Source organism: Azolla caroliniana, unplaced genomic scaffold, assembly GCF_043228905.1.
Source record: "Azolla caroliniana isolate FFs.n. ecotype wild unplaced genomic scaffold, voAzoCaro1.0.p SCAF_13, whole genome shotgun sequence".
NCBI classification, from domain to species: Eukaryota; Viridiplantae; Streptophyta; class Polypodiopsida; order Salviniales; family Salviniaceae; genus Azolla; species Azolla caroliniana.
Window position 1 is genome coordinate 11,381,542 of NW_028230448.1, and position 18,662 is coordinate 11,400,203.

Sequence of the window (18,662 nt, forward strand, 5' to 3'; positions counted from 1 at the left end):
ATGGCATTATAACCTATATATGTGTACTATCATGTATTGTTATAGCACATTAAACACATTGTGATATATTCAATGTGTTGTGTTAATTAATTTTTTAGTTAAAATCGGTTATCTAAGAGAGGAGGGGAAGCATTTGTTAGGTTCTACACCTAGTAAATGGTAGCTTAAGAGTTCTTGGTTTTGCACGTTTCGTTTCACAAACCATGGGGTAAATGACAATTTGAGCCAACAACATGACCATGGTAGGGAGATAGAACCCCGTTCAAGAGAAAGATGTGTGTGTGTGGGGGGGAGGGGGGGACAACGTAACATACCTTAGAAGCATAAAACACGGGCATATGGTTTCACCCTCTAATTTTCCTCATATAATATTTTCCCTAGTCTTTTCTATTTTCGTCACTATTCCCTTTCTTCGTTGTTCCCTAGTCAAATAATAAAGGTGTGCTCTCAACCAATTAGTCTCACTAAGGCAAGCTCCCAAGTAGTTGATGTGACAAAGCCATTTTCTTGAACAAGTCAATCTCAAGAAGCCAAATTCTTGAGGTGTCAATCTTGCAAAGTTGTTGAGCTCCCACATAATTGATCTAATTAATTGTGAAGTGAGCTCATGATAATACGCTTAAAGGTAGGATAATATGAGTTTAGGGTAAAGAACACTTCAATAACTTTTCGAGGAAATACAATTGACGCGATGACGAACGTGATGAAGACAACTGTGTAGCCTATCACCGCCTTGCCTTTTGCCGCCTAGCTTACCGCCGCAACCGGCTTACCTCCTATCGGGTATGGCTCAGCCGCTGGCCACCTCTCTTCAACGATCATTGTTGGTTATTCAGCCTTTGTTGCCACGTCTGTCATAGTAGCTGCGAGCAAATTGGTGGCCCCTAGCAGTCTGCCCACTGAAATCAAGACAACTAATGTGATCAATCGCTTTGAATCTTCCATTGTCTCGACCTTCATTGCCACAACCGTAAATTAGGAGCAATTGCCACACCATTGGGAACAATTTAATCAGGGCTCCCATGCAGCTAACTTGGATATCTCACCCATTTTGGACAGCGCAGTAGAGCTCCTGTTGTTGGAACATGATCAAACATGGATTGTGCAAGAGATTCAACGTTTAGAGAAAAGGACTATCATTGCGCATGTCTTGGGCCTTCGTCCTACACGCGCTTATCTTTGTTTTTCAAGCCGCTTTGAAACAAGATCTTGACAACATTACGGATGTACAAATACTCGGTAGAAACTACTATCAACTAGAGTTCGAGCTAGAATGCATGGTACCAATTTTGTTGGAAAAGAAAATGGTAGCAGTCAAGCGAGGCTAGATCTCTTTTCACAAGTGGATTCACAATTTCTACGCAAATCAGGTGCATCCTGATTTTGATTCATATCAAACATGTGTGGTTGTTTTTCCTAATTTGCATAAAGAATGGTTGCCTTCTATGCATGTGATTGCTAGTACTATTGGTACGGTTTTAGAAATTTTTGATAAACCACGCCGGATCGAAGATAAGTATCTAGGAGTTGCATCTACTAAGCTTTTGCTTTCTAAGTTCACAAGTTTACCTTCAAACATTTTGTTGCCCAATTTACTTGACCCATTATAGGCATCCTATTCTTAGAAAATCTTGTATAGGGGTTTGCTGAATCAGTGCTTCCGTTGTTTTGGGTTTGGTCATTTGCAAAATATTGCCTGAAATTTAATGATGACATTGACAAGCATACACCTAGCACAACTGTAGTTCCAAATCAAAATAGATCTGATGGTTGGACCACAGTGGAGCATAAGAAGACATCTCCACATGTATCTCTAAATAAACCTTCACAAGTGCCAATTAACAATATGAAAGAATTCCCTCCATTGTAGAATATGTATAATGCCCTCCAAATAGAAGAGGAAAGTTCACAAGAAGTGAATAATGGGAATCATTCATTGTTCCACCTTCCTCAACAGAAACTCAATTCATGATGAGATTTGGACCAAATTCATTGATATGAAGAAGCATGAATCCGGGATGTTGGTAAGTTTGAGTTCAACATATCTATTTTGTGACTTGTAAGTATGAAATTTGTGGGCCGGATCGGTTGAACAAACCGAGAGCCAAATCGGATGAAGACCGATCAGCTAGGCCCAGATCGGATTGGGAAGCCCGATCGTGAGCAGGATCGAAGAGCTGGTAGGCCGTTAGAGGCCTACACACCTAGATTAGTAGGTAATCATAGTTTTTTGGAGTTAGTGACAGTAGCTCAGTTATGAGCATTGAAGTGCTTGTTAGTACTTCTAACCATCCTTTATGGAGTTGTACAGAAGTGCTCACTGAGCACATTTGTACGTATAGAGTATTATTTTGAAATTGAGATTTTGTGTGTTCTGCTCTCTCTCTCTCTCTCTCTCTCTCTCCCGTGTATTGTGTGTGTTCTTCCATTGTTCTTTGAATTTTCTGTTGTTGTCCGATTGAGCCGGTTGTGTATGTTTTAGGTTCTGCATCTTAATATTTACATGGTATCCGAGCGTGAGAGTTGAGAATCCTCTGCTACTGACAAGTGTTCAACACAAACAAACCCTAACACCCGGTTAAGAACATACAAGAAGAAGAAAATGGACAGACGCATGGCAAGCTCACTTCTGACGGAGAAGCTCGATCGGAGCAACTACGCATCTTGGTCCTACAAGATGCGGTTATATGCTTTGAGTAGTTACGCAATCGTGATCACACAAGGAGATTAGTGTAAGGCTTGAAATGAAGTGCTTAACACCTAATACCACTGAAAAGTGAGAGACAAAGAATCTCTAGCATAAGTTTTAATGTTGAGGAACAAGAACTAAAAATGCACAAAAATGGTTATGGCCCTTGGGAATCACGTACTCTACCTATTGTAGGGAGGCTAACAACATTATAATGTGTGGTTTTTACATACAATATAATTATATAATTTTGTAGTTTATCAAATAGAGAAAGGTTTCATTACTGGAGGTTTGTTGATTGGGCAAGATGGTCGAAGGTGTGAAAGGGGATAGGGGGATAGGACGCCAAGCACAGGAAAAGTAGAACCATCCAAAAGATGAATAAGGCGCCGAAACTACCTAATGCTAGCATGGAATGTTTAATATGGGTGTATAATGGTTGTATTCACACTGTCCTTGAGGACGGACTAGGTTTAGGACAATAATGTAAATATGTCAAAGGGTAGTTGCCCTAGCCCAGTTAGTATATAATTGGCTTTGTAACCTATTTCATAGAGAGGTTGAGAGTGTCATTCTTGTATTGTAAATTTTGGAATAAGACTGTTACATTGTGTGCCTTTTTGTCTCTCTCTCTCTCTCTCTCTCACACACACACACACACACACACACACACACACATTGCCTCCTTGATCTTGTTTAACTTGTTAACGTGGTGATCTTCTCAACATAGATGTTGTTATTGTTTCCGCACTAACGGTCTCAGACTCCAACATCTAGTATCAGAACGAGGTTCTTCAACTCATTGTCGGCCGTCATCTATCTTCAACAACATCCTTGTCCCTGTCATCTTGAAGGCCCTAAGTTAGGCAACCATCAAGAGAAGAGAAGAAAGATAATTGAAGATTTGCACTCTACTAAGCTAAATCACTCTTAAGGTAAGCTAGTCGGTTGTACCTTGCTCATGTGATTGTAGTCGCTCGGAGTGGAATCTTCATCAAATTGGCTTGGATCGTGCTTTATCCGGTTAGACAACAATTAGACAGGTCTTCCGATGTTGTTTACTCGTTTGTCATAACCACTCAAAGCAGATTCAACCCTAGGAACAACCCCTTTTGTGCTTCATTCAGCTAGATGAAATCTGGGAAGACTAGTCAAATATGTCCCTCTTATTGTCATAGTCGTTTGAAGAAGGATCGGCTTGGAAAAATGGTAGATTAACACTGTGATTCGCACTTTGATCAGTCTAATCCGTGCTTAAATTGGCTAAGCAACATTTGAGAAGAACAATCAATTCTGTCCCTTTGGCTGCTATAGTCACTTCAAGCAAGATCGACAATCCAATTGTCACGATTCGTGCTCAATTTGGTGTTAGGAAAGAAGTACCTCTAGATGGGAAGTAAAGCACAAGCCGGATCAATTAGATTTGAGGAATAAGAAAGACCGGATCCGAATCCGAATCCAGATAGCCATCCAAAAAGGGTCATCTTTGTAAATAGGTTTTGTTGCGCCTATTTGGGCCAGAATTGTAAATAGCCCTAAAGTTGTATTAGTATAAATACAACTAGGGCAATTAATTGTATGATGATGATGCGTGAGTTATTGTTGGTAGTTGCCTTTGTAACTGAGAGCGTGTAAGAGAGTGAGAGAGTGTAGTAACTCTGTTGTAACCGTCGTCTGACAAAGAAGAACTCAAGGTAGTTGCCTTAGAGTTTCTTATTTGTATTCCTCCTACATATAGTGATATTCTTTCGAGAGTGTGGACTCTCATGGTTTTTCCCTATTAGGGTTTTCCATGTAAAATACCTGTGTCTCTGTACTTCTATTTTTCGTCTTCTGTGATATCGGTTGGTTCAATATTTGCACCCACATACGCATTAGTGAGAATCGGTTGTGGCCGGTAGGATCCTCACCAACTAGTTTTAAAGAAATGGATGAACATTTTGGTGGAATGTTCAAGTTAACCGGATCCAAATGCTTATTGTGGAAGTCAAAGATGCGGGATATGCTTGTGTGTAAATATTTATGGTTGCTGGTGCAGTTCAGGGATAAAAGGCTAGACAAGATTGCTGCGTGAACCTAGGAGGTTATGCATATGAAGTCGATGAAATACATTAGGTGTTTTATAGACATGAGTCTATACAACAACTTTAATGAAGAGACTAAGGCGGATGTCCTATGGAAGAAGGTCAACGTCATGTTCAAAAACAAAAATGTCGTCAACAGAGTCTTAGTATTCTAGAAGATTGTGAGACTCTAGTATTACGATGGCTCCAACATGGCAGAGCAACTGAATGCCTTCCAGGGGTTGATCAATCAGGCCACCTCTCTAGAAGTACCTCTTGCTGACGAGGCATTGGCTTGTTTTTGCTAGGATCCCTTCCGGATAGCTAAGAGACGCTCATTTTCATATTGGGCAATGCTGAACCGGAAGGGAAACACCTATCCCTAGAGACGGTGAAGTCGAGCTTTCTGAATGAGGAAGCTCACCGGAAGGACAGAGAGTCCGTAATCGACCCAAAAGCTTCAGTCATAGAGGATGACATGAACCGGGGAAGAGGTCGGAATAGAAGTCCCTAGAATCGGGAGAAGTTTGGGACGAGGTTTAAGTCAAGGGGGAGGCCCACATGCTTCTATTGTGGGAAGCCGGGGCACTTCCAAAACAATTTTCGGCACTTCTAGAAGGAGAAAGGGGGAGATGACGGTGTAGATCTGAAGAAGAATCCGGATCGTAAAAACACCTCAGCTATCACGACAAGTCAAGAGGAGCTGCTATTGATCAATGAGCAGAATGAAGTGCACCTTGTCAGCGACAAAACGACGTGGGTGGTCGACTCCGAAGTTGTCCCTATACTTAACTCCCACCCAAAAATGCTTCTCATCATACACTGTCGGAGACCACGGCTTAGTGAAGATGGGAAATGAAGGAGCATGCCGAATCTTCGGTATTCAAGATGTGTGCACGTGAACCGGGTGAAGAATAAACTTGAGAGATGTGTGCCACGTTCTGAAAGTTAGATTGAATCTTATAACAGTCAGTCGGCTAGATGATGAAGGCTATACGGGTAACATCCTATCAGAAATAGTACTAAAAACAGAGAGAGAATTAGTATTAGAGAAGGAAAGTACTATGAGGATTAATACTTAAAGGAAGGGAGTGTGTAAGACTCACGAGAGAAAGAGAGAGAGAGAGAATGATGATAATAGGTGATATATTATATGAAGAGTAAGTACAAGAATAGTTAGGAGGCTTAAGACTGGCGTTGAACCGAATTGGTTCAAAATAATGCCTTGTGCCTCTTTTTATAGTGCTCTCAGGAGTACTCCTAAAGTTTCTAGAATGTTCCAGAGAAATATGGAATATACATCAATTTTCAATAGTGAAATAATAAAGAAAGAAAACAATATTCTTTGTATTACAATGTATAGCTTAATGGTAGGGCTTCAACCCATGTGACACAAGGTCATGGGTTCAAGTCGTTTATCTAAGAGAGGAGGGGAAGCATTTCTTAGGTTCTACACACAGTAAATGGTAGCTTAAGAGTTCTTGGTTTTGCACGTTTCGTTTCACAAACCATGGGGTAAATGACAATTTGAGCCAACAACATGACCCTGGTAGGGAGATAGAACCCTGTTCAAGAGAAAGACGTGTGTGTGTGTGTGTGTGGGCAATGTAACATACCTTAGAAGAATAAACCACGGGCATATGGTTTCACCCTATAATTTTCCTCATATAGTATTTTCCCTAGTCTTTTCTATTTTCGTTACTATTCCCTTTCTTTGTTGTAGAGACACATGTATTTTATGTGGAAAACCCTAATAGGGAAAAACCACGGGAGTCCACAAACTCGAAGAATATCACTATATGTAGGAGGAATACAAATAAGAAACTCTAAGACAACTACCTTGAGTTCTTCTTCGTTAGACTATGGTTACAACAGAGTTACTACACTCTCTCACTCTCTTACACACTCTCAGTTACAGAGGCAACTACCAACAGTAACTCACGCATCATCATCATACAATTAATTGCCCTAGTTGTATTTATACTAATACAACTTTAGGGCTATTTACAATTCTAACCCAAATAGGCGCAACAAAACCTATTTACAAAGATGACCCTTTTTGGATGGCTATCCAGATCCGGATCTGGTCTTTCTTCTTCCTCAGATTTGTTAAGAAATCGATGCGGAAATTTAATTCACAATGAACAAACAATGCTGAAATACGAATTACAGAAATGCCAGAAAGACAAGATAAACAAGAGTGGACAAAGATTTACGTGGAAACCCTAAAATAGGAGAAAACCATGGGAACAAAATCTTCACTATGGATAGTGGATATACAATGCAGAGATGATTACAACACTCTGTCGAGTGTATCAGCCACACAGGGCTCTTCGCGTCTGCTCTTACTCACACAGCTATGGTGCGGCTCACACACACACTCTCTCTATCTCTACCTCTCACTTTTTGCTATCATGCGCACTACAAAATCTTCACTATGGATAGTGGATATACAATGCAGAGATGATTACAACACTCTGTCGAGTGTATCAGCCACACAGGGCTCTTCGCGTCTGCTCTTACTCACACAGCTATGGCGCGGCTCACACACACACTCTCTCTATCTCTACCTCTCACTTTTTGCTATCATGCGCACTACAACTTCAGTACACATCATAGAGTTTGCCCTAGTTGCATATATACATACACAACTTTCTGTGTATTTACATACCTAGCCTTCATGGAGAGCACATTCAGACTATTTACAAATATAGTCTCCCGAGTTGGCTATTTACACGATTCCGGTTTCGGCCTCGGCCGAGTCCCTCATCAACTCGGCTCCTCGACTGTCGGCTTTTCGAACTATCGGATCTTCCTCCCACTGGAGGGATATATTTCCCAACAGGATCTAACTGATTTGGCTCGTGCTTTACTTCCCATCTAGAGGGACTTGTTTCCTAACACCGAAATGAGCACGAATCGTGACGATTGGATTGTTGATCCTGCTTGAAGTGACTATAGCAGTCAAAGGGACAAAATTGATTGTTCTTCTCAAATGTTGCTTAGCCAAGTTAAGCACGGATTAGACTAATCAAAGTGCGAATCACAGTGTTAATCTACCATTTTTCCAAGCCGATCCTTCTTCAAACGACTATGACAATAAGAGGGACATATTTGACTAGTCTTCCCAGATTTCATCTAGAGCACGAAAGGGGTTGTTCCTAGGGCTGGATCTACTTTGAGTGGTTATGACAAATGAGTAAATAAGTTGGAAGACCTGTCTGATTGTTGTCTAACCTAATAAAGCACGATCCAAGCCAATTTTGATGGAGATTCCACTCCGAGCGGTTACAATCACAAGAGCAAGGTACAACCGACTAGCTTACCTTAGGAGTGATTTAACTTAGTAGAGTGCAAATCTTCAGTTATCTATCTTCTCTTCTCTTGATGGTTGCCTAACTTAGGGCCTTCAAGATGATAGGGACAAAAATGTTGTTGAAGATAGATGACGGCCGACAATGAGTTGAAGAACCTTGCTCTGATACTAGATGTTGGAGTCTGAGACTGTTAGTGTGGAAACAAGAACAACATCTATGTTGAGAAGATCACCACGTTAACAAGTTAAACAAGATCAAGGAGGCAAAGTGAGAGAGAGAGAGACAAAAAGGCACACAATGTAATAGTCTTATTTCAAAATTTACAATACAAGAATGGCACTCTCAACCTCTCTATGAAGTACGTTACCAAGCCAATTATATACTAATTGGGCTAGGGCAACTACCCTTTGACATATTTACATTATTGTCCTAAACCTAGTCCGTCCTCAAGGACAATGTGAATACAACCATTATACACCCATATTCAACATTCCATGCTATCATTAGGTAGTTTCAGCGCCTTATTCGTCTTTTAGATGGTTCTACTTTTCCTATGCTTGACGTCCTATCCCCTTTCACACCTTCGCCTGTCCTGCCCAGCCAATAGACCTCCAATAATGAAATCTTTCTCTATTTGATAAACTACAAAATTATATAATTATATTGTATGTAAAAACCACCATTATAATATTGTTGCCCTCCCTACAATAGGTAGAGTACGTGATTCCCAAGGGCCATAACCATTTTTGTGCATTTTTAGTTATTGTTCCTCAACATTAAACTTGTGCTAGAGATTCTTTGTCTCTCACTTTTTAGTGGTATTAGGTGTCAAACACTTCACTTCAAGCCTTACACTAATCTCCTTGTGTGGCCACAGTTACTAGAGCTATGTGGAAGGAGTAAATGAAGTAGCACCGGATTTGGCACACAAGGACTTTCTGGTTTGGGAACAAGGAGCAAGCAAAGTCTTGTACTACCTTGCGTCCTGTGTGCACGATCAGATGATGGGCTACATTCGAGACATAAAGACGTTGAAGGAGTCTTGGGAAAATTTGGAAAAGATTTTTGCCACAAGTACCATGGCTAGGAAGTTGCAACTCTGGCAAGAACGCAACAATATCAGAAATGAGAAAATTTAATAAAGTTTATTAGTAAAGGGAAAGAAAATTTACAATTGTTGAGAGACAAGCTCAACATCGGCCGGTTCGGCTGAAGAAGCCGAGGACCGGATCGGTTGGGACCGATCGGTTAGGCCGAGTGGATACACCGGGAGGTCGTTAGGAAAGATATTCCGTGAGGAATATATTTGGGAGTTAGTGTAGGAGCTCTTGATGAGCATTGAAGTACTATCAGTACTTCGGTCAGTCCTTCTAGGACTTGTATAAAAGTGCTCACTGAGCACGTCTTATGTACAAAGATTGAGTATTATTGTTAAATATAGTTTTTTGGTGTTTTCTCTCTCTGTCTCTCCCGCGTATACCGTGTAAGCTCAAGCTCTCCATTAAACTTGAGTTTCCTTCCTTCTGTTCGGTCTTCATACTTGCTTCCGCACGCTACTTTCTACATGGTATCAGAGCGCGAGGGTTGAGAACCTCTCTGCAGCTGACACAACTTGATGAAGAAGAACGAGAAGAACGATGGATAGAGGCATGGCGAGCTCGCTTCCAACAGAGAAGCTCAACAAAACCAACTACGCGTCTTGGTCCTACAAGATGCACCAGTACCTGCTCAGGCACGACTACTGGAGTTATGTCGAAGGAGCTAATGACGCGGCACCCGAATCGACACACAGAGACTTCCCGTCGTGGGAGCAATTGGCGAGCAGGGTATTGTACTGCTTCGCGTCGTGTGTGGGCGAACAACTATTGAGCTATGTTCGGGATGCAAAGACGTTGAAGGGTGCGTGGGAAAATTTGAAGAAGATTTTCGCCGCGAGCACCACAGCCAGGAAGCTTCAGCTCTGACAGGAGTTGAGCAACCTACGACAACGCGACTTGTCGGTGGCGAACTATACCTCGAAGATCAAGGATATCTGCGACTCCCTTGCCTCCATAGAGGTGAACATCGAGGAGAGCAAGATGGTCCAGATCTGTCTCGGAGGTTTGGCGTCGAAGTTCGGAGCGTTCCGAAAGGCTGTGTGTACCCGGGAGAATACGCCGTCCTTTCTCGACTTACAGTCGATGCTCCTGGTAGAGGAGAACCACGCGGGTGCGTCTACAAGCACGCACACTGACAGCAAAATGTTGTACACGGAGGGAGATAGGCCTCGTGGACGTGGAGGACGAGGCGAGTCGGCACGCAATGGAGGCGGCCGACGAGATCAAGAAAGAAGGCACCGAAGTGATGCCGACAGCAACTCCGGACCCTCCGGAAACAAGGGGAGTCGAAGCGATGAGAACCGGCAAGGGAAGGCCATCGCTGAGTGCTGGTACTGTGGCAAGAAAGGCCACAGGGAAAGTGAGTGCTGGAAGAAGCGCGCCGATTCGGAGAGAACCGGTTCCGGAAACGGCTCCGGACATACCGACAAGGGAAATCGGCAGCGATCACACTACGCCCAAGACTCTGGGAGAGTCGGAGAAGGGACTGCCTTCGTGACGAGACACGAAGCAAACTCAATGAAGCAGACCACCCCGAGATCGGACGAGGTGTGGTACGTAGACTCCGGCGCGTCAAACCACATGACGAGCCATAAGGAGTGGTTCTCGTACCTTGAAAAACCGATACAACCTGGAGTAGTCGCAACAGGAGACCACACTCCGCATCCGATCGTGAATGTCGGAGAAGTTCCCCTTAGCCATGTCGGGCAGAAAGGGAAACTCATGAACGTGCTGCACGTTCCGACAATCACGAAAAACATGGTCTCGGTCGGACAGATCGTCGACCAAGGGATGGAGGTTCGGTTTACACACCTCGGGTGCTTCATTGAGGAAGAAGGCCGTGTGATTGCGCAAGGGCGTAGAGACGGGAGGATGTTCATCCTCGACTCCACTGACGGCGGCACCGCAATGTTCGCGAAGGGACAAAAGACCGAGTCGGACATCGACTTGTGGCACAAGCGGATAGGCCACGTCAATCACCAGCAGCTTCAAGATCTGCAAACGAAACAGGTAGTGTTCGGATTGCCCAAATTGAGTGGCCGAAAGGCACAAATTTGTGAAGCCTGCCAGCTCGGGAAGCAACACCGACTTCCCTTCCCCAACGAGCGAAACCGGAGCCGGAACAAGCTCGACCTTATACACTCCGATGTATGGGGGCCAGCACAAAACGTTAGTCTTGGCGGGAGCCGATATTTCGTCTCCTTCATCGATGACCACACGCAGCACACGTGGATCTACCTCATTGAGAGGAAGAGCGAAGTCTTCGACTGTTTCCGGGACCTCAAAGGGTTCGTGGAAGCTGAAACGGGACGAAAGATCAAGTGCTTGCGGTCGGATGGCGGGAAAGAGTACTTTTCCGGTCAATTCAACGGTTATCTACAACAAATGGGAATTCGCCGCGAATTCAATTGTAGATACACGCCGGAATAGAACGGCGTGGCCGAGAGAAAGAATCGGTCGATTGTGGAAGTGGCACGAGCGATGTTGGAGGAGAAGAGCTTGCCCAAGTTCTACTGGGCCGAGGCGGTAAGGACCGCGGTATACATCTAGAACCGGATCGGAGACAAAGTGTCAGCGCACGAGCTATATTTCGGAACGAAGCCAAACTTGCGACACTTGAGGGTGTTCGGTAGCATTGCGTATGTGCATATACCGAAGGAGAAAAGGAGGAAGCTGGACGCAAAGGCCGAGAAATGCATCTTGGTCGGTTACTCGGACGAGCAGAAGGGTTATAAGTGCTATAACCCTCGCACCAAACAAGCATGTGTCAGCCGCGACGTTGTGTTTGACGAGTCCGCGTCCTGGTACCTGCTGTGAAACTGTTTTTAGAATTCAAGCCATTGGACACTAAAAGAATATAAGGTATGGAGGATTCACATTTGGAGGACAAGGACATGAACTAACATCTCGTGGATAAGTCCAAATAAAAACAAGAAAGATGGAAAAAAGTAAAAGAAGGAAAAAGCAGACCACCAAAAAGCAGTCAGAAACAAACGCCCATAACTCATTCGTTTGGAAGCCAAATATCACGTGTAAATATGGGTTAGAAAGGTTGTGAAGAGAGCTATCCGTAGCTTTTTAAAACTCTAAATTTGGAGCATGGATGAGGGAGATATGAGGATTAGAAGATCGTTGTGTCATAGCTAAGAATAGGAGATGGAAAAGCTCTAAAAAAAGCGTGGAAAAGAAAGCAAGCGAAACTTATCTACTAGAGGAGAACTTCATATAAAGCAAGAAGAGTGAGGTGGTGAGGGAGTGGTTTTCTTGTGGTGTTTTTTCTTACCTATTCATGTAGTGCGTTTTTCTAGTGATCAATTGATCCTTGTAGGCTTGAGTTTATGTGTCAGGAATCAGTAGTAAGACGGAGACGGAATTAGTACTAAACGAAGGATTAGTACTACAGAGAAGGGATTAGTACTAAACGAAGGATTAGTACTATGAGGGGTGTAGAACTTCTTGAGAGAGAAGGAAGAAGTGAGCGAGACAGAGAGACAGAGAGAGAGAGAGAGAGAGAGGGTAATGATGAGAGAAATATATGTATTACGTGAAAAGAATGTACAACTGTGGCTAGAAGGCTTAAGACTGGCGTTGAACCAATTTGGTTCAACATAACGCCTAGTGCCCTCTTTTATAGTATTTCTAAGAGTAATCCTGAAGCTTCTAGAATGTTCCAGAGAAATCTGGAATATACATCAATTTCTAAAATAAAACATAAATGAAAATAATATCCTACAACTTATAATGTATAGTCTAATGGTAAGACCTCGACCCATGTAGCATAAGGTCATGGGTTCGAGTCTTGCCATGACACTATCCCCCCCTTAAAAACGACGAGTGCCACGAGTCGTTTTGGATTGAGGACCCGGTTTGTGTGGATATCGACGATGGAAGTCTTCGAGAAGAGCACGAGCATTGGTCACATTCTCGATCGGCTCCCAAGTACGCTCGCTGGGACTATATCCTAGCCAATCGACTAGATAGTAGAGCTTGTTGCGAGTAATCTTGGAATCAAGGATGGCGGCAACCTCGTACTCAGGTCCATCTTCAAGCTCGATCGGGGGTGGAGGTGGTGGAATACGGCCTGGAATGGTGCTTTCGCGATAGGGTTCGAGGAGAGAACTATGGAACACCGGATGAATCCGAAGGTGCGGAGGGAGTTCGAGCCGAAAAGCAACATCATTAATCTTCCCGATAATACGGAAAGGACCTAACCGCCGATAGTCCAACTTCTCACATGGGCGAGTAGTCTTGACGTGTCGTCGAAGCAGCCATACCCGATCGCCAATGTCAAAACTGGATGGAAGTCGATGACGATCCGCATAAACCTTGTGTGCTTGTTGAGCTTGCTGGAGCTGAGTAGATAGATCCGCTTGTATCTTGTGTAATCGCTCCAAACGATCCTCTGCGCAAGGATTCGTGGGCAATTCTGGGGTTTCAACTACACACCATCGGGGATGACAACCTGTATAAGCATAAAATGGGGTAACCTTTGTTGAGGAGTGGACGGAGTTGTTATATGCAAACTCGGCGAAATGGAGAATATCTGCCCAATCATCTTGATGGTAACTTAGAAAACACCGAAGATACTGCTCCAACGTTTGATTTGTTCGTTTTGCCTGGCCGTCTGTTTGCGGGTGGTAGCCGGAGGAAAGGTTACAAGTCACTTGAAGCATTTTAAAGAAGTACTTCCAAAACTTCGAAACGAATTGGGGTCCACGATCGCTGATGATGCTATCAGGGAGGCCGTGATGCCGACATACTTCGCGCATCACAATCTCGGCGGTTCCTTCACTGGATATTTCTTTAGTACATGGTAGGAAATGAGCCATCTTCGTATAGCGATCTACGACTGTTAAGATCGCATCGAATCCCTTAGACATCGGGAGGTCCGTGATGAAATCTAGAGCAATGGATTGCCACGGCTTACTCGGAATTGGTAATGGTTCTAACAAACCATATGGATGATGCCTTGGCATTTTTGCCCTGCAACATGTATCACAAGTCCGAACAAAATCTTCGACAAATTGTCGCATGTGGGGCCACCAGAATGAGCGTTGTACTAAATCTAATGTTTTAGTACTACCAAAATGCCCAGCAGTATATGTATCATGACAGCTTTGGACTACTTGAAGGCGACCAGTACCATTAGGAACATACAAGAGTGTCTTAAAAAATAGTAATCCATCATGGTATTGGAATTGCCGATAATCCGTACCTGGTTGTTGCGATTCCGAACAAGATGCTTGAGAGGGATCGATTTGTTTTAGAATGGCTTGGGCGAATGCATCTGTCTTCAAGTCCTCCCGTATGGTATCGATAACGCGAGAATCCATGGGCATGTCGAAGATCTGTGCTGCTTGTAGTCGTGCCGGTCCCAAGATGACTTGCTTTTGGTTATCGAAGGCTGGCTCGCCGGGACGCGGTGCTAGATATGAACGTCGTGATAATGCATCCGCCTTCCCTTGGTGCTTCCCCGGTCGATAAGTAATTTTGAAGTCGAAACGTGTGAGGAAGTGGGCCCACCGGGCTTGACGTCGATTCAGCACACGAGCATCCTGAAAGTAGGCAAGGTTCTTGTGGTCACTGAATACAGTGACTGGGTGAGGGGATCCCTCTAGGAAATGCCTCCATTGCATAAATGAATCCACTATTGCCAAGAGTTCCTTATCATGTATCTCGTAGTTGATTTCGGCGGCGTCAAACTTTCGTGAATGAAAAGCCACAGGATGTAGCTTCTCGTCATTACCATGTTGTGACAGAATGCTCCCCAATGCGAAATCCGATGCGTCAGCTTCGATAATGAATGGTTTTTCTGGATCGACATGACCCAGAATTGGAGCTGATGTAAACGCCTTTTTCAGATTCTCGAAAGCCAAGTCTGTTTCTTCAGACCAAATGAACGCTTGCCCCTTTCTGGTAAGCTGTGTGAGAGGCAGAACGATCCTTGAGTAATCTTGTATGAACTTCCGGTAAAAATTGGCAAAGCCTAGAAAACACTGCACATCCCGCACCGAACGCGGAGTCTGCCAATCCACCACCGTTTTGACTTTAGCTGGGTCCATGGAGATGCCTTCTGAGGAGATGACATAGCCGAGAAATTCCACCTGGTTGCACCCGAAACTACATTTTTCTAGTTTTGCATACAGACCATGTTCTCGAAGTCGTTTTAGTATTGATAGTACATGAGAATCATGCTCTTCCTGGGTCTTCGAATAAACCAATAGATCATCCAAGTAGATGATCAAAAAATTATCCAACAGGTCTCGGAATATATCGTTCGCCATGTGCTGGAAGACTGCCGGCGCATTAGTGAGACCGAACGGCATGACTGTATACTCGAAGTGCCCGTATCTAGTACGAAACGCCGTCTTCCATTCGTCTCCTGGTCGAATTCGTACGAGGTTATATGCTCCTCGTAAGTCGATCTTCGTGAAGAACCTGGCACCATTGATCCGTTCTAAAAGACTTGAGATAAGGGGCAGTGCATACCTATTCCTGATGGTGACTTTATTTAAGCCACGATAGTCGACAACAAGGCGAAGAGATCCGTCCTTCTTCTTGACGAAGAAAATAGGTGCGCCTGCGGGAGATTTTGAATGCCGAATGAAACCATTAGCCAAATTCTCCTCTATGTAGGCTCGAAGGACTTCTAGCTCCGTAGGTGACAAATTGTAGATTGGCCCCCATGGCGGCTCCTTTCCTGGTTGTAGATCGATGGGGCAATCGTACGGTCGATGATGAGGAAGTGTGTTGGCTTGTATTTTATCGAACAAATCAGCATACTGACGATACTTCTCGGGAAGTTGAACGATGGACTCCTCTTTGGTGGTGCTGGAGGGTTGTACTGATATTGCGAAGAGAAACATGTCCTCCTTGTGCCCTTCCTCACGCAACTGATGTAGTGAAATGGTTGCAATCTTCTGGGTAGATCCTTGGGTTTGTCGAAACTGAATTTTCCTTGTCCTCCAATCTATGTCTGGGTTATGTAACTCAAACCATGGTAATCCTAAAACTATGGGATGTTCTGGAATACTAATTATATTAAATGATATTACACATGCTAGATTATCTAGGACAACATTAACGGGCTCTGATTCTTCTATGATATTTCCGGAAGCAATGGGACGACCATCAATGACTACTACGGAGGCTGGACACGAGAGTTTTCTAAGAGATATCTGATGAGCTTGGGCAAAATTCTTATCCATAAAGCAAGAGTTTGCTCCGGAATCTAGGAGTGCTAAGACATGTACTGGAGGGGTACTTTTAGTACTAACGGCTACTTGGGCTACGAACACATTGCTAACTTGCTTAGAGGAAATGGAACCACTAGTGGGCTGCACAGATCTAGGGCTGTCCAACCAAACGGCTCCTATTTTGGCTGGACTTAGTCGTTTAACTCTTCTTCTAACTGACTAAGGACATCAAATTTGTTTGCTAGGTTCGGACTGTAAGTACTATTAGAACTATCATGCACACCTAGGGAAATAGACTCGGTTTTAGTACTGTTAAAACTATCATGCGTAGCTAAGGCAATAGACTCAGGTTTGGTACTATTAGTACTAGCAGTAATTTGATTTACCTGCCTTTTTGGCCTATGGGGACAATTTATTGCAATGTGTCCTGGTCCACCGCAGTAAAGACATAGTCGATTTGTACGACGTCGCTGCTTTTCCTCTTCGGATAATGGCCCTCGACGACGTGTTGTGTCAATCTCCATCGGAGTCGGAGTATTCGCTGGAGGTGCAAGGTATGACTCCCTCGGAAAAGGTCTTGATGTCACTGAGGCGTAGGTGGGCTCCGATCTTGCCCTCGGCATCTGTAGTTGTCGTTCCGAACGACGCTCAAATAGACGGTTGTCGCATCTTACCGCGCGACTAATTGCTTCTGTTAAGGACTTCGGCTCTTCGGGGAAGGTCAAGAGTAAATCCTTGACATCGTTGCGTAAACCGTAACGGAATTGCTCCATTAACGCTTGATCATCCCAAGGAATATCGGCGGCGAGTAAGCGAAAATCTGCAGCGTATGCGGAGGCTGGACGATCACCTTGACGTAATCGCCGAATTTTGTTGATTGCGGTTCTGATGCTGTCAGTATCTCCGAAACATGCTTTAAACTCACCGATAAATTCTTCAAAATTATTGAGCAACGGGGATTCCTTTTCTAATAGGGGAGCGAACCACGCCAACGCTGAGCCACTTAATAAAGTTCCTACTAAACCCACTCGTGATGCATCGGTGGGATATCGACAAGGATGCATTTGAATAACTAGTCGTACCTGATTAAGGAACCCTCTAAACTGCGATCGCGTTCCATCAAACTTCGTGGGAAGGCCAATCTTGGGTTCTTTATGAGTTCCTTGTGTTGCGGGCCCGTGTTGTTGCATCGCCACGATGGTTGCTTCGAGTTGTTGTACGCGTAACGCAAGTTCCCCATGCTGTTGCTGCGTTTGCTGTTTTTCTAAGGAGATTTGTTGAAGATCCCCCAGCAACCGTTGGTTTTCTTGTTCCAAAGCATGAAATTTCTCCTTCAAACATTGAAACTCCGAAAAAACGGATTGATATTCTTCAGCGCTAACAGTGGCCATGGGATGAAAGAGAAGAGGAATTAAAAGACTAGTAGGAAAGGGGAGAGATAAGAGGGAGAGGAAGGAAAGATTGGTTCAAACTGTCAGGAATCAGTAGTAAGACGGAGACGGAATTAGTACTAAACGAAGGATTAGTACTACAGAGAAGGGATTAGTACTAAACGAAGGATTAGTACTATGAGGGGTGTAGAACTTCTTGAGAGAGAAGGAAGAAGTGAGCGAGACAGAGAGACAGAGAGAGAGAGAGAGAGAGAGAGGGTAATGATGAGAGAAATATATGTATTACGTGAAAAGAATGTACAACTGTGGCTAGAAGGCTTAAGACTGGCGTTGAACCAATTTGGTTCAACATAACGCCTAGTGCCCTCTTTTATAGTATTTCTAAGAGTAATCCTGAAGCTTCTAGAATGTTCCAGAGAAATCTGGAATATACATCAATTTCTAAAATAAAACATAAATGAAAATAATATCCTACAACTTATAATGTATAGTCTAATGGTAAGACCTCGACCCATGTAGCATAAGGTCATGGGTTCGAGTCTTGCCATGACATTATGTATCTTCTTTCTCTTGTTTCTATGATCATCACTCCTTATTAATATATCTTTGTAGATTTGGGTTTCTATATCTTCTTTCTCTCTCTTTTCTATCATCATCTCTCTTTTCATTTTGGCGCTCCAGGGAGGGTCGATCCTTTCTGTATAACGGGAGGAACGGTTGTCCACTAATTGATGGTTGGATCTACCAATTCATCATCAAACTAATGGCGAGATATGGAGTTCGCGATGCGACAGATCTACGAAGAGAACTTTTCCAATTGCGTATGGTTTCACCAATGTGCTACCTCGAGTATGAGAAGAAGTTTTTGTATATATGGTCCACTTGGATTGGACTTGTTGGAGGCGTTGA